Raw genomic sequence first — 17,817 nt, 5'->3', positions numbered from 1 at the left:
ATTCCAAAAAATGTGCATTTGCATTTCATGATTATGCAGGAGAAGTGTGGGGACATATGTTACCTTTTAGCAGCTCACATCCAAAAAGCCAGGCCTCACAACAGAATGTACTCTCAAAATTAGTGCAGTCGTTTACCTTGTCTTCTGAGTGATCTGTGTTCCGTGTGTCTGCACAGAGAGCTCAGTTCATGTTCTGAGTCTGTTATTTTGATCCATTCGATAAGAAAATCGCTATCATTTGAATCCACAGCTTGAGAGGGCTGCTTTGCCTTTCAAGTACGATAAGTTCTTAAACACAAGTGAGATGGAAAACATATTGTGCAACCCTCAGGGACTATTTAAAATGTAAAATATAAATATTTCTCCTTTGAATGTACTTAACTTAGCGAGCCCGTATCTGGTTTGTGTCCTTTCCATCATCACACTGACATCGTGTTTGCTATTCCTTCATTTAGCTGAGTCAAAATGAGCTGGAGAAGCGAAAATCAGCACTTCAGCCCGCTCTACGGAGTAGAGCGCAGGAAGGTTGCCAAGCCTCCCTTGATCACATAATGCCTCTCAGATAAGGTTAGCGCTGCAGTAGGCCCTGCCTCGTGTTAGTGTTTTATGGTGACAGATAAGCTGGCTCGAGCCTCCCATTGCAATGAATCTATTGTGAGGAAAAGCAAACAGAAAAGTCAACCCGCTAGGGGTGGGGGGCCCCAAACTTGGCTGCTCTCAGGCTAAACCTGGGGCTGTGGCTGTCACTGTCTGGTCAGGGCTGACTCAAAACCACCCACTTGTTTTCTACCCCTGACTGGAGGGTTTTAAGAATTTCTGAATGTAAGAGTAGTGGGGAGGAGGGATAATAGAGAGGGGTTGTTTAACAGGTCCAAAAATATAGTTAGATAGAATAAGATACAGTGTTCAAAAAAGCAATATGGCTCAATAAAAAATTTTGTTTATTTTTAAATAACTAGTAGATTTTAAATATTCCTTTTAGATATAGTGAACCCCAAGTTTCTCTTCAAAGAATCAGTATGTCAGTATGTTCAGCTCTTATTTTTTAATTCTCTATTTTAAAGTTTAACTTCCTTGTAGTTTCAGTAAACAACCTTTCCCACCAGTTCTAATGGGTACTTCACATCTGTTCCCCCATCCCCTGCCCCATCCTGACTCATCCCAGTCACCTGCTCCAGTCACCTGCTCTGGCCACTTGCTTTGATCTCTGATTACTGGCTCTGACCTGCCCATAACCATCCTTCCTGCCAAACTACCCACCCCACCACTCTGGCTTGTATCCCTGCTCCCTTTAAAATAGCCAATCAGAATTAGACTAGACTATGTGGTCTAACCCTAGCTAATAGGGGAACGACAGCAGTAGATGTGACCTCCATCAGGAGTAAGAACCCCTTCCCCTCCTCATCCAGGTGTATGCTCGCCATTGTTCTATCTGTGAGCTGCACCCTTCTATAGAAATAAATTGCCTTGCTGAGGAAATTTTTATTTGAGTGTTACTTCTTTTGCAGCATCGAAAATTCTATTTATAACATTCCCAACATAAATAAATGATAAATGCTTGAGCTGATGGATAACCCAATGACTTAAAATTGATTAATACACATTGTATGCTTGTATCAAAATATCACAAGCATCCCATAAATATGTACAACTATTTATGTATCCATAAACATTAAATATTGAAAAATTTAAAAGTTGAAAATGAAGACTTTCTGAATGTAGAAAAACAAGAAAGAGGTAGTGTCTTCCCTCTGGCATCCTCCCACTCCACCAAGTTGAACTGTTGCTGTTTAAATAAGACTGAAATACCATTCTTCTCTCACATCTCTTCATTTTCAGACATCTAGCATGGTCCCCTTTCTTCTGCCATATAATTTAGGAGTGAGGACATGTAAAGTTAAAGGAACAGGGAGTGGGGCTCTCTGATTCCATTCTGTGAATGGAGCATTAGATAGTGATGCTTGTGGCTGGGCAAGGTGGCTCACGCCTGTAATCCCAGCACTTTGGGAAGCCAAGGTGAGTGGATCACCTGAGGTCAGGAGTTTGAGACCAGCCTGACCAACATGGCAATGCCCCATCCTACAAAAAATAAAAAAATTAGCTGGGTGTGGTGGCTGGCGCCGGTAATCCCAGCTACTCAGAAGGCTGAGGCAGGAGAATCACTTGATTCCAGGAGGCGGAGGTTACAGTGAGCCAAGACGGTGCCATTGTACTTCAGCCTAGGTGACTGAGACTCTGTCTCAGAAAAAAAGAGAAAAGATAGTGATGCTTGTGGGATCACTATCTAATGCTCCATTAGAGTGAATGTAGTTTTCTATATGTCCTTTTTTCAAGTCTTCTTTTGTTGTAAGAAAAAACAAAGAAACTTTATTGGGTAAAAGTAAAAAATATCTTTGTTAAGACAGGGGTTAGTCAGTACTCGGGGGACAGCTCTGGTAAACTCAGGAGACAGCTCTGGTAAGAAGGTGGCTTCAAAATTTCCCAACCACGGAACACTTTTCTCAAGTAAAATCTCTCAAAGTCCAAATATCACTGAAGTTTTTCCGGTTATAGAAGTGTGGGAGGAGTCCTGGAGCACCTCTGATTGGTGCCTCTACTTTCTGTCTCTATGAATTGTCTGTTCTAGGCAGTTCATATAAATGGATTTATGCAAAATGTGTCCTTTTGTGTCTTGCATATTTCGCTTAGCATAAATATTTTCAAAATTTATCCACATAATGGGGTATTTGAGAACTTCATTCCCCTTTGTTTCTGACTAATATTCCATTGTGCTGATGCCACTTTTTGTTTATCCATTTATGTGTTGAAAGACACTTGGGTCTTTCCACCATTTGGCTCTGTGACTATGCTGCGATGAATATCTGGTTGAGTTCCCACTCTCCATTCTTTTGGGCATATATCATACTCAGAAGTGGAATTGCTACATCGCATAGAAACATCATGTTTAGATTTTTGAGTTACCACTAAACTGTTTCCCACAGTAGTTGCACCCTTTTAAACTCCCATCAACAATGTAAGAAGGCTTCAATTTCTCGACATTCTTGACAACAGTTGTTATTTTTTATTTTCTGTTTGTTTCTTCCTTTACTCGTTCTAGGAGGTGTGAAGTTATCTCATTATTTGATTTGTGTTTCTCTAATGACTAAGGATACTAAGCATCCTGTCATGTGCTTACTGTCCTTTTGTATATCTTCTTTGTGGAAATATCTATTCACACCCTTTGCCTATTTTTTGAAAATATACTTTATTTTTTAGAGCATTTTAAGTTCACGGCAAAATTTAGTGTACACTACAGAGATTTCCTATATATTACCTGCTTCCACTCATAAATAGCCTCTCGTATTATCAATATTCCCTACCAGAGTGGTATATTTATCATAACTGATGAACCTGCATTGACACTTCATTATCACCCAGCATCCATACTTTACATTAGGATTCTACATAGCATAACGTTAATATTGGATTATGACACTCCTAGTGTTACACAATCTGTGGATTTGGACAAATGTCTAATGACATGTATCCACGATTGCAGTATTCTGCAAAGCAGTTTCATTGCCCTAAAAATCCTCTGTGTTTCACCTGTTCATCCTTTCCTACTCCTAACCTGTGTCAACCACTGATTTTTTTCATGTATTCATAGTTTTCCCTTTTACAGAGTTTCCTATAGTGGAAGAAATACCATATTTAGCCATTTAAGATTGATTTCTTTCACTTAGTAATATGCATTTAAGTTTTCTCTCTGTCTTTTCATGGCTTGGATAGCTCTTTTCTTTTTAGCACTGAATAACACTGTATTGTTTGAGTGTACTACAACAATCGATTACAACAATGATATATGATGTACAGCATCTTTTTGTATGCTTATTTACCATGTGTACACAGGTTGAATGTTCCTTGTCTGAAACGTTTGATACCAGAAGTGTTTCAGAGTTAGGACTTTTTCAGATTTTGGAATATTTGCAGTATACTTACTGGTTTATCATCCCTCATTTGAAAATTTGAAATCTGAAATGCTCCAGAGAGCGTTTCCTCTGAACATCGTATCAGCGCTGAAAAAGTTTTAGATTTTGAAGCATTTCAGATTTGCAGATTAGGGATACTCAATCTATATCCTCTTTGGTGTGGTATTTGTTCAGATCCTAGCCTCACTTTTTAATGAGATTGTCCATTTTCTTATTGTTGAGCTTCAAGAATTCTTTGTATGTTTTAGGTAACAGGCTTTGGTCAGGTAAGTTTTTTGCAAACATATTCTCCCACTCCGTGGCTTGTCCTTTCCTTCTCCTGACAGTGTCTTTCAGAAAGCAGAAGTCTTTAATGACGTCTGTCTTACCAATTTTTTCTTTCATGGACAAGTGCCGTTAATATTGCACTTAAGTGTCATCCTCAGACCTAAGGTCATCTAGATTTTCTACGTTATTTTCTTCTTTCTTTCCTCCCCTCCCCGTCCCTATGTTATTTTCTAGGAGTGTATAGTTTTACATTTTATAATTAGATCTACAGTCCATTTTGAGTTAATTTTTGTGAGAGGTGTAAAGTCTGTGTCTATATTCTTGTGTTGTCTTGTTTTGTTTTGTTGCCTGTGGATGCCAAGTTGTTCTAGCACCACTTGCTGGAAAGACTATCTTTGCCCCATGTTACTGTTTTTTCTCCTTTGTCAAAATCAGCTGACTGTATTTGTGTGGGTCTATTCCTGAGCCCACTTTTATGTTCCATTGATCTATCTGTAACTTTATGAAGGTTGCTTTTCCCTAATCCAGAATTCTCTAAAATCTAAAACTTTTTGGGTGCCAACATGATGCTCAAAGGAAATGTGCATCAGAGTATTTCAGATTTCAGATTTTTGGATTAGGGATGCTGAACTGGTAAGTAGACTGCAAATATTCCAATATTTAAAAAAGGTTTTATATTAACCTTGTATCCTGCAAAATTGCTGTAAGTACTTACTAGTTCCAGGAGGTTATTATTTTTTTTTTTTTCTGATACTTTCAGATTTTCTGCGTAGACAATTGACATAACTTTTCTTTTCTTGTTTTATTGCATTAGCTAGGACTTCCAGGATGATATTGAAACGGAGTGGTGAGAAAGGACATCCTTGCCTTGTTCCTGATCTTAGCATGAAAGCTTTGAGTTTCTTACCATTAAATATAATATAAGCTATAGGTTTTTTGTGGAAATTCTTTGTCAAACTGAGAAAATCCTCCTTTATTCCTCATTTACTGAGAGTTTTTTTAAAAATCATGAGTGGTATTGGATTCTTTCAAATGCCTTTTCTCCACCTATTCATATGCTCATGTGTTTTGTTTTTTTCTTTTATCCAATGGATGTGATGGATTACATTCACTGGTTTCCAAATTTTGAACCAGTCTTGCATACCTGGGATAAATTCTACTTGATCGTGGTGTGTAATTTCTTTCACACATTGTTAGATTTGATTTGCTAATATTTTGTTGAGAATTTTTACATGGATATTCATGAGAGATATTGGTCTATGGTCTTCTTTGCTTTTGTCTTTGTCTGGCTTTGGTCTTAAGGTAATGCTAGCTTCATTGAATGGCACAGGAATTACTTCCTCTGCTTCTTTCTTCTGAAAGATATTGTAGAGAATTGGTATAATGTTTTCATTAAAGATGTCGTAGAATTCACTGGTGAACTCATCTGTACCTGGTGCTTTTGTGTTTGGTAGTATTAATTATTGATTCAATTTCTTTAACAGACCTAGAGCTCTTTAGAGTAACTGTTCTTTGTGTGTGCAAGTTTTGGCAGATTGTGTCTTTCAGGAAATGATCTATTCCATCTAGGTTATACAATTTGCAGACAAAACATTGTTTATAATATTTCTGTATTATACATTTAATGTTCATGGGATTTATAGTGACATTGTCTCTTTTATTTCTGATATTAGTAATTTGGATCTTCTGTCTTTTTTTCTTAGCTAGCCTAAGAAAAATGTTAGCCTAGAGTCTTACTGATTTTATCAAAGAATTAGTTTTTGACTTCATTGATTTTTCTATTAATTTCCTGTTTTCAATGTCACTGATTTCTGCTCCAATTTTTTATTATTTCTTTTCTTCAAATTATTGTGGTTTTAATTTGTTCTTCTTTTTCCAGTTTTCTAAAATGAAAGTTCAGACTTGATTTTAGATTGTTCTCTTCTATCATATGCATTCAATGCTATAAATTTCCCTCTGAGCACTATTATCTCTTGATAAGTTGGGTTTTGACTTTCCTTTAGTTCAAAACACTTTAAAATTTCTTTTACAATTTCTTGTGTGACTAATGTATTATTTAGAAGTGTTTTGTTTAATCTCTATTTTGAGGCTTTCCAGTTTTCTTGTTCTGGAGTTCTAGTATAATTTGATTATGCTCTGAAAGCAGACATTTTATGACTTCTTTTAAATTTGTTAACCTATATATTTTTATGGCCTAAAATATGGTCAAACCAGTGAATATTTCATGCGAGCTTGAGGAGAATGTGTATTTGGCTGTTGTATGTCTACAGATGTCAATTATATTCACTTGATTAATAGTGTATTGAGTCCAGCTGTGTCCTTACTGATTGTCTGCCTGCTGGTTGTGTTTCTGATAGCGAGGTGTTGAAGTCTCCAACACTAATAGCAGATTCATCTATTTTTCCTTGCTGTTTACTTGGCTAGAAGTGTATCAATTTTATTGTAACAGGAACTGCTTCACATAGGCCGTTAGTAATGTGGTAGTAAGGTCAAGGGGAGAGAGGATGACTTTATAGTTCTTTGATTAGGACTCAACCTTTTAGTGAGCTAATGCCTCTGGTTGTGAATTTCACAAGTGTTTCTCAGTGGTTTTCTTCCTCCTTTGGTGAGGCTGGATGGCTTGCCTGGGCTGGATTTTGGTGTCTTTTTTCTCCCAGGTGGAAGGCCTTAGTGGCTGATGGCCGACGTTCGGTATTTCCCTTCTCCAAGGTCAATTAGGCTCTGATAAGACCCCAGCAGCCTGGGCTCTGATTAACTTACTGGTTTTTCCTGAGGGTGGGCCTTGTTAAGAAGAACGCAGTGTTCTGGTGCATTTCAAAATGGTTCCTTTTGTCTCCTCTGCCAGAAGTGGGAAGAGATTCTTCTCCATTTACGGTAAGAACCTGGTCAAACTCCTGGAGGTAAAACTCACAAAGGGATGGAGACCCCTATGACTGGGTCCCCTGATGTTTTTAATGTTCAGACTTGTTCATACCTAGTCTCCAGGAATTCGGCAATTACAACTAGTCAGGACGCTCACTGGTTTCTGCAGGTTTCTGCTCTGGTAAGTTACAATTCTCTGCATTGGCCTCTGTCTCTCCAATATCTGGGGCAGTGTTGTGTCTGTGAAACCTCACTTCTCTTAGGGATTTAGGAAGAGTTGCTGATTTTTCAGTTTTCAGCTTTGTACTTGTTGTTAGCACACAGTGGCAACTTCTAAGCCGTATAGGAAACTGGAAATCCCTCTGCCTATTTTTGATTGCGTTACGTTTTTTCGGTTGGGAGTCAGGAGTTCTTCATATTTTCTGGTTTGATGATCAGATATATCTCTTAAGATTTGCAAATATTTGCTGTCATTCTACAAGTTATTTCACCTTCTTGATAATAACCTCTTATGCATAAAATTTTTAATTTTAGTGAAATTCAATATATCTATTTTATCTTTAGTTAGTTATGTTTTTGGTGTGTAACAATCTGTATACCAAATCCACTCTCATACTTTTGTGAACTGTTTTTTTTTAATCTTATCTCTCAGGCACTTCCCATATGTAATCTTACTTACTCCTTACAACAAACCCAAGTGATATTGTTCTCTTTTGACTGATAAGGATATCTAACCTAATAATAATTTGCTCAAGACTGTACTATGAGTAAAATGGTAGGGCAGGGATTTGAACTAGCGTTTCCAAATTCCTGACAGATACTATTTTGGAGGGCTCAGGAATGAGATATCATAATTTACAAGATTTCTCAGGAATTCCCCAATTATAAGTTATTTTAAAAATAATTTCAACATTTTCATATACTTTACTCATGATTATGTCTATCTTTGGAAGGTATGTTTGACAAATAAGTATTTAGTAGCAATTATCAAGTATAGTGAATGTTCAAACACTGGAAAATGCTAGGAAATTGTATTGAGTGGTATTCAAATATTGTAACATTGAATTTCCTAGCAAGCTTAACAGAACTACCAAGAATCCCATGTAGAAATATGCCAATGTAAAGATTTATGTGCTTCTAAAATTCGGTATTTCTTAGAACAGCATTCGTTGAATTTAAATGAAGCATCAGATGGGTATAAAATTATTAATACTCATTTTCTGTCCCAGTGTGTGACTCATTGTCAGCAGCATACGAGGCCAGAAACATACACACACAACACAGCAACAGCCACAAGCCAAGCTGATTCAGTTGTGAGCACGCCTCACCTACATTAATTGTTAAGCTTCAGTTCATGCTAGAGAATTATAATACTTTCCCCAAGTTTTCAGTGATTTTCAGGATTTGGAAAAAAATTTTCTGAGAAATGCCAAGAAAGAATTCTTGCATAGAAATAGTAATTAGAACCAGGTCTGGGGTTTTTTTCCCCTCTGAAACTCAAGTTCTTTCCACTACTATATCTGGCAGGTTCCCAAGAGCTAAGAAAGAAAGAGGAAAGGAAAAGACCATTGGGTTTTATGACTAGGAGGTCTTTGGTGTAACATCTTGAGAGTGATTATTGAGTATATTAGTTTTCTATTGCTGCTGTAATAAATTACTACAAATTTATTGGCTTAAATCCACACAACTTTATTCTCTCATAGTTCTGGAGGTCAGAATTCCAAAGTGAGTTTCACTGACTGAAGTCATGGTGTTGGCAGGTCTTCTCTGGGCTCCGCTGGAGAGTACCTGGGGTTTCTTTGCCTTTTCCAACTTAAAGAGGCTACCTTTATTTATTGGCTTGTGGCTCGGTCTTAGCCTACTTATAGACTATTTGTGGTACCATAACAAAATACCACAGATTGGGTAATTTACAAAGAAGGGAAACTTACTTCTTGCAGTTCTGGAGGCTGGAAATTTAAGATCAAGGCACCAGCAGGTTCATTGTCAGATGAAGGCTCACTCTTAGCTTCCACAGTAGTGCCTTGTTGCTGCATCCTCTGGAGGAAACGAACACTGTGTCTTTCTGTGCAGAAGGAATAGCAATGAAAAGGGACAAACTCCCTCTAAGAAGCCTTTTTATAAGGGCGCCTGATCCCATTCATGGAATTGGACCCTCATGACTCAATTACTTCCTAAAGGCAATACGTCTTCATAATTTTGCATTGGGGATTAAGTTTCAACATGAGTTTTGGAGGGGACACTATCTTTAAAACCTTAGTGATATGGACAGGAGACAGGGAAATACTGAGTAGAAGAGAGAGCTTCCCTGGCAAAGGCCCCACTCTCAAGCCTGGAGACCCGCAGTACTAAATGAGAATCGCCATTCTGTTTTCATGCCCAAAAAGTTGCCTTTCAGCCTGCCATGCTCCTTATCCTGCCCCCATATAAACCCCAAATCTCAAGCAGGAGAGACCAGCAGACAAGTGATGGTGGAATGATGCAGCAGAGAAAGAAGAGGAGGGATGCTTGGACACTGAGGGGAATCTGGCTGGGGGCAGTCAGAGAAGAGTCTGGCACCTGAGTGACCTGACTCCAGAGGAGGACCACCTTCCCACTCCATCCCCGTTCCAACTCCCCATCCATCTCACTTAGAGCCACCTCTTCCTCATACTAAAACCTTGCACTCATCTTTTGAGCCCCGTGTGATCCGATTCTTTCAGGAAACTGGGCAAGAGCTCAGGATAAAGAAGGCTGTCACACTGGCCCTGTGCCCTTGTGATAAGGCCGAGGGTCTTTTGAGCTTATTAACACACAAGCTATCTGTAGATGACAAAGCCGAAATAGCTTGGTAACACTGGAGTTACAGGCACCTACCCCTGGACACTACCACAGGGCCAATAGCCCAAAGCACTCACCCTGGCCTCTGCACCTGCCTGTCTGCCTGCACTCCTAGGGATTTGAGCTATGGGGCAACCAAACAGGCAAGGCACACCCCTGTTGCACGTGCTGTAAGGGGAATCAGGGGACTCTCTGTTTTTCCATCTGTTTGTGTCCTCTCTTATTTCCTTGAGCAGTGGTTTGTGTTCTCTCTCATTTCCTCGAGTAGTTCTTGAGGAGGTCCTTCACATCCCTTGTTAGCTGTATTCCTAGGTATTTTATTCTCTTTATAGCAATTGTGAATGAGAATTCACTCATGCTTTGGTTCTCTGTTATTGGTATATAGGAATGCTTGTGATTTTTGCACATTGATTTTGTATGCTGAGACTTTGCTGAAGTTGCTTATCAGCTTAAGGAGATTTTGGGCTGAGACAATGGGATCTTCTAAATATACAATCATGTTGTCTGCAAATAGCAACAATTTGACTTCCTCTTATCCTAATTGAATACCCTTTATTTCTTTTTCTTGCCTGATTGCCCTGGCCAGAACTGCTATGTTGAATAGGAGTGGTGAGAGAGGGCATCCTTGTCTAGTGCGTTTTCAAGGGGACTGCTTCCAGTTTTTCCCTATTCAGTATGATATTGGCTGTGGGTTTGTTATAAAAAGCTTTTATTATTTTAAGATACATTCCATCAATACCTACTTTACTGAGAGCTTTTAGGATAAGGGCTGTTGGATTTTCTCATAGGCCTTCTCTGCATCTATTGAGGTAATCATATGGTTTTTGTCTTTGGTTTGGTTTACGTGATGGATTACGTTTACAGATCTGCGTATGTTGAACCAGCCTTGCATCCCAGTGATGAAGCTGACTTGATTGTGATGGATAAGCTTTTGGATGTACTATTGGATTCAGTTTGCCAGTATTTTACTGAGGATTTTCACATCAATGTTCATCATGGATATTGGCCTGAAATTTTCTTTTTTAGTTGTGTCTCTGCCTGGTTTTGGTATCAGGATGATGTTGGTCTCATAAAATGAGTTAGGGAGGATTTCCTCTTATTGTATTGTTTGGAATAATTTCAGAAGGAATGGTACCAGCTCCTCTTTGTACCTCTAGCAGAATTAGACTGTGAACCCTCCTGGTCCTGGGCTTTTTTGGTTGTTAGGCTATTAATTGCTACCTCAACTTCAGCCCTTGTTATTGGTCTATTCAGGGATTCAACTTCTTCCTGGTTTAGTCTTGGGAGGGTGTAAGTATCCAGGAATTTATCCATTCCTTCTAGATTTACCAGTTTATGTACATAGAGGTGTTTGTAGTAATCTCTGATGATAGTTTGCATTTCTGTGGAATCGGTGGTGATATCCCCTTTACCATTTTTTATTGCATCTATTCAATTCTTCTCTTTTCTTTTTTAATCTGGCTAGTGGTGTATCTATTTTGTTGATCTTTTCAAAAAATCAGCTCCTGGATTTACTGATTTTTTGAAGGGTTTTTTGTGTCTCTATCTTTTTCAGTTCTGCTCAGAGCCAATTTTAAATACATGTGGCCATTTTGCCTTTTGATACTGTAAGTGGTTGGCTCCCAGGCCAAGAAGGGCAGCAAGGCACTACCTTACTCTGAGATAACAACACTCTCAAAACCTTGTTACCTCTGATTCTCAAAAGCCTTGGCCTGGGGTCCAGGTTCTCCCTACACTAAGCAAAGCAGACAAACTGCTATGCCCCCAAAGTGCTGAGAAAGTCTTCAGTTCAAAATATCACTCCTGAATTTGTAAGATTTTCCTTTAATTTCTTTAGCTCGAGTGTGATCTACCTTGATTCTTTTTTTTTTTTTGAGACATGATCTCACTCTGTTGCACAGGCTGGAGTGCTGTGGTGCTGTTATGGCTCACTGCAGCCTCTACCTCCTGGGCTCAAGTGATCCTCACACCTCAGCCTCCTGAATAGCTGGGACCACAGGCATGCATCACCATGCCTGGCTACTATTTAAAGTTTTTTTGTAGCAATGAGGTCTCACTGTGCTGCCAAGCCTCAAGCAACCCACCTGCCTTGGCCTCCCAAAGTGCTAGGTTTACAGGCATGAGCCACGTTGCCCAGCAACTTTAACACTTCATACCCTTTACAAAGGCGAGTGCTGCTCGGTACCACTGAATGCACCGTTTAAGCCACCGTATTTTAAAAATTCAACAAGTTTTACACCTTTCCCTGCTGTAATGTGTTGAGGGGGTGTCACAGAAAGTTGAATACTCTGAGGGAGAAAAGGGGTAGGCAGGAGAAAAGTGACATCTGTGAGAATTACTACAGTTGAGTGGCTAAAAGATTAATCACAGGAGATAAGGGTTCAAATCCTAGCCTGGCTACTGTACCATCTGTGTGTTTTAGGGGTCATTGCATCTAACTTCATTAAACATTAGGTTCATTATTTATAATACAGAAGAATGATAGTCTAAGGTTGTAAGGCTCTAGAAAATGGAAATAATACTAGTAATAGTATGGTGAGGATTAAATGAAATATTTGTGGTAGTCAGAAGAATGTCACCCAAAGATGCCCATGTCCTAAACCCAAGCATCTGTAAATATGTTGCCTTATATATCAAAAGGGACTTGTAGATTGATGACTATGAAAGACCTTGAGGCAATGGCCAAGGGGCACTACGTTTGCAGATGGAATAAAGGTTGCTAATCAGCTGATTTTAAACAAGGAGATTTTACTGATTATCTATGTGGGCTCAGAAAAATCAGAAGGGTCCTTAAAAGTGGAAGAGGGATGCAGAAGAGAGGCCAGTGTGATGGGAAGAACTGGACCTGCCATTGCTGGCTTTGAAGATGGAGGAAGAGGCCATGAACCAAGGAATGTGGGTGGCCTCTAGAAGCTGGAAAAGGAAAGAAAATATCTCCGTTAGAGATTCCAGGAACAAACACAGCCCTGCCAACACCTTGCTTTTAGCCCCATGATAACTGAATCAAACTTCTAATCTACAGAATTATCAAATAAAATTGTGTTTTTAAAAAAAAAAAAAAAGAAATAGGAAAATGTATGTCATAGGCATCCTAGGCTGGTGCCCAGCATCCATTTTTCCTTCCCCAGTTAGGGAGCCAGGCTGCTTGAGTAGAATTGATACTCCCAGCCCCAGGGCTGGGTCCTCACTGGCCTAAGTCCATCAGTGTAGTTCCATCCCCTCACCCTATGACCGTTTAAGGATGAGCAGGTATCTCATGCCTGCACTCAGTGGTTGGAGAAAGAGAAGCAGAGAGCATTCGTCTTGTCTGGGCAGGATGCTGGGATGGCTGTGTTGGTGTGCTGCCCTAAATTGTGTTGTTTTAATCCGCTAACTTGATGGTAAATGATTACAGCAGCCATAGAAAACTAATGCAGTTTTAAAGATCATAATGATGTGTCAGGTACATCATAAATAATCAATAATCACATGTTAATTATGTAAAGTAAATAGGAAAAATACTGAATACTTCTAAAGAAAATTTAATCTTTCACAATTTTGTCCAGAGCTGACCCTGTAGAAGTCCTCAAAGTCCTGCTCTTAAAATCACATAGAAACTCACAGAGCTGGGTTTGGAAACTAAAACATTTCTTCTTATTATTTATCATTTGGGAGTATCATGTCCAAGTTTACCCCAGTGATTGTTCTGCCTGAAAAGCACTTGAAAAATGTCTTATAAAATGTGTGTATGTGTATACCCACTCTGATTCTTAGAAAATTAAGTGTATTCCTGGGCTATAGTAATTCCAAATGGATGTAACTCTTACTGGTTATCCCCATTCTAGTGCAGGCTCTCATCACCTCTCACAAGGATGATTTGAACAGGCTTCCAACCGGTATCATGAACATCAGTGGCTACTGCCTTCTAGTCCATCTTCCACACTGTGTCTGTGGTGATTTTTAGAAAGAAAAATTTGGTCATGTCACCCCCTCAACATAAAGCCTTTGATGTTTCCCCATCACTTAGAGGAGAAAGTCCCAAATTCCTAAGTGATTTTCAAAAGATTTTTCTGTTAGTTTCAAGCCCCTTTCTTTTCTGGCTTGAGATTTCACAGCCTGCCTACTTAAATTGCATGCTCTGAGCCACCAGGGCAACCCCGTCATTCAAAAACATAAGCTGCACCCACCTGCCTCCTTACTTTTGCTCTGTAGTTTCCTCCTCCAGAATGTCTTTCTCTGACATCTTGGCAAGTCTAAGTCTTACCCAACATTGTCAAAAGCCTTTACAGATCACCCCAGCTAGAAGTCATCTCCCCTCTGAGTTCACAGAGCATGCCATATTGTTCATCTGCTTCCTTCTAGAACGGTGATTTTCATTTTCATACAAACCCGAGCTTCTCTATAAACACTGTAAGCCTTGTAGGGGAAAAAAGAGTGGGAGGTGGGAGAAACAATAGCTTACATTTTGATGAATCCCACACAGTAGCTAGAATAGTGCCTTTCCTTACAGTAGCCACCATCACATGTGACTGTTTACATTTAAGTCAGTTGCAATTTATCGAATTAAAAATTCCTGAGTCACACCAGCCACATTACAAATGCTCAGAAGCCAAATGTGGTTAATAGATGTCATACAGGGTTAGTGTAGACACAGCATTTCCGTCATCACAGAAAGTTCTACTGGTGAGTGCTGATCTAGAACAAAGAAAATGATCAATAATATCTGAGGAGTAATGAAACAAGAAAGGGAGAGAGGAAGATTAGGAGGGATGGGAGATGACTCTAATTTTGAAAGGGTGTCAGGAGAGATTGTCCAAGACTTGGAAATGAGCAAAAGAGATTACTGAATGTCCTTCCAGCAAAGGGTTGGCAAAATCCTCTGGGGGTTCTTTGGTTCTGTAGGACTGTGCACCTTTGACTGATTTTTTTTTTAATTATTATTTTGAGACAGAGTCTCACTCTGTAACCAGGCTGGAGTGCAGTGGCACTATCTCAGCTCACTGCAACCTCCGCTTCCTGGATTCCAGTGATTCTCCTGCCTCAGCCTCCTGAGTAGCTGGGACTACAGGCGTGCGCCACCATGCCCAGCTAATTTTTATATTTTTAGTAGAGATAGGGTTTCACCATGTTGTCCGGGATGGTCTCAATCTCTTGATCTCGTGATCCATCTGCCTGCACGTCCCAAAGTGCTGGGAATACAGGCATGAGCCACCACACCCGGCCTGACTGACTTTTTATTATCTAGGCAGTTTTCCAGCTGTAAAGGAGGAAATTAACTTGTAGAAAGCTGATAGAAATGCAAATAAATCTTGCTTGCAGTGATGCAAATAAATTTTATTCTGCTAGAGAAACCATTTCATCTTGTTATAAAAGATAATCTCCGACATTAGATTTCATTGCCCCATAAGATATTAACACATTTTGAGTCTATTAGTAAATTTGCTTCAGCGTTCTTAACTGACTAGATCTCTGTTCTTCAGTCTCCTTTGAATATGTCTTAGAATCTTACTGGTTCTCTCATTGATTGAGTTGGATAAAATCTCAGACACGTTAATTTTCATATATGCATGAGATGTATGTTTTTAACGTGTTAAAAATTATAGCTTAGGAATTTCGGAGGTTGCAGTAAGATACTCAAGTGGACTCACTTAGAAGCCTCATTAAAATGCATTGCCTAAGCGGTACACTTCACGGGCTGTGCGAGCCCACGTCTGCCTTTTCTTGGCTCCCAGACTGAATATTAAAAAGCAGTCGAATTTTAACTTTGCTGACTCTCTGTTTCGGTTCTTTTGTCCTATTGATTTTGGGGTTTTGTGCATGTATTTGTTTTTGATTCTTGTTCATGCAAGGCCACTAAGCCATTTGACATTATTTGCAAAAATGGAATTTAGTTTTCTGGTCTGTTTTGGAGATCCTTGCCGGATGAATGATGGAGAGAAATCAGAATCATGTTTTTAACTTTTTAAAAATTATACTTTAGGCCAGGTGCAGTGGCTCATGCCTGTTAATTCCAGCACTTTGCAAGGCTGAAGCAGGAGGATTGCTCGAGGCCAGGCGTTTGGGACTAGCCTCGGCAACAAAGCAAGATCCTATCTTTACAACAAAACAGAACAAAACAAAAACAATTGAAAAAAACGTAACAATTAGCCAGGTGTGGTGCTGTGTGCCTGTAGTACTCGCTACTCAGGAGGCTGGGATGGGAGGAACACTTGAGCCCAGGAGGTCAAGGCTGCAGTGAGACGAAATCACACCACTGCACACCAGCCTGGGTGACAGAGCAAGATCCTGTGTCTACAAAAAAAAAAAAAAAATTACACGTTGGCAGGGCAAGGCGAGTGACAGATGAGAAGAAGCTCCTTTGCCAAAAGTCCCTTTTAAGGTGCAGGTCCCCATACACCTAAGCAAAGGTAATTTGGAGTGGCCTTTGGAAAAGAAGAAAATTGCCAGATGTATAATCAAAAAGTCTCCAAGACAGTGAAAATTGACAGGATAACAGACAAAAGTAATATAAAGGTGAAAATGTACTTTGCAGTCCCTGAATATGAAAAAATAAAGGAGATAATAAAGGCAGGGGTAAGAAGCGGAGACTTTTTGAGTCTGTTTTCTGGGTTGAGATGTCAACAAGAAGAATAACCTCTTTAAATAGAGTCCCATGTGGTCAAGGTAGAAGTTTGTTACTTTTACATTATACTTTGAAATGTTAAAAAAGGAAATAAAGGATGAGAAATAAAGTCAATACAGTCAGGACAAAGATTTTGTTTTCATGGATATGGAAAGAAATAAGAATAAAAATAATGATATCAAGGAAAAAATACCTTTCCTCTACTCTCTTGGGTTCAGTACCTGGCGGCCTACAAATTATCGTAACAAAAGGTTAATTAATAGGAGAAAAGCAAAATTTATATTAATATTTATATGCATTGGTGTTCACAGAAAAGAAGCAAAACTCAAGCAATTAAACTCAGGCTCTTATGCCCTTTTAACAAAAGAAAGGTGGCTGGGGCTTCAAGGAACAAATTCTGGGGAGTTTATTTACTAGAAAATGTGTACGAAAGAGGTGTCCAATCTTCTGGCTTCCCTGGGCCACACTGGAAGAAAAATAATTTGTCTTGGGCCACACATAAAATACACTAACAGTAATGATACTGAGGAGCTAAAAAAAAAAAATTGCAAAAAAAATCTCATAATGTTTTAAAGTTGACAAATTCATGTTGGGGCACATTCAAAGCCATCCTGGGCCGCATGCAGCCAATGGGCCATGGGTTGAACAAGCTTGATATAGTGGAGCTGATGGAAAATAAGGGTTATTTTAGTAAGATCGGTTTATACAGACTTTTCTCAGTGTCAGTGCTCACAAGGATGATTCTCACAGTCTCCAGTGATAAGAATTTTTCTTCTCTTTCTGGCAAGGGTGGAGGGAACACCCTCACAAAGGGAAATGTATGCCCTACTTTTAGGTAGATAGAGAACTCATTCTGCATCCATTGATTCTCAGTTGCTTTCAGCTCTAAATAATTTTTATGCCAAAATGGCATTTCTGATCCTGTTCAATGACTTTCTACAACTGTAGTAGGTTTGATATGTGAAGATCAGCAAAAATAGAAGAAAGCACTTGTTCATTCATTTGTTTATTCCATCAATGAATATTTATTGAATACTAACAGTGTGCCAGGCACCTGGACAGGAGCCTGAAATAGGAACGAGAAACAAGAAAGGGAGAGAGAAAGATTAGAAGGCGTGGAAGATGACTCTCATGGGCATTCTTGGCGCTCATAGGCGTTCAAGCTAGTAGGGGTCAGATAAGGACCTTAATTAAGTAAAATGCAATGCCAAGAGGCTGTGATGTAAGTATGTGCCTGATTCAAAAGGAACACAATTGCATAAATTGTCTATTTCATCTGAGAGAAAGATAATGCTGAAA

The sequence above is a fragment of the Aotus nancymaae genome, unplaced genomic scaffold (genome assembly GCF_030222135.1).
Source record: "Aotus nancymaae isolate 86718 unplaced genomic scaffold, 86718_ANA_hifiasm-v0.15.2.pri h1tg000077l, whole genome shotgun sequence".
In the NCBI taxonomy this organism is placed as follows: domain Eukaryota; kingdom Metazoa; phylum Chordata; class Mammalia; order Primates; family Aotidae; genus Aotus; species Aotus nancymaae.
The sequence above is the reverse complement of the archived record's forward strand: the minus strand, read 5'-3'. Positions refer to the sequence as shown.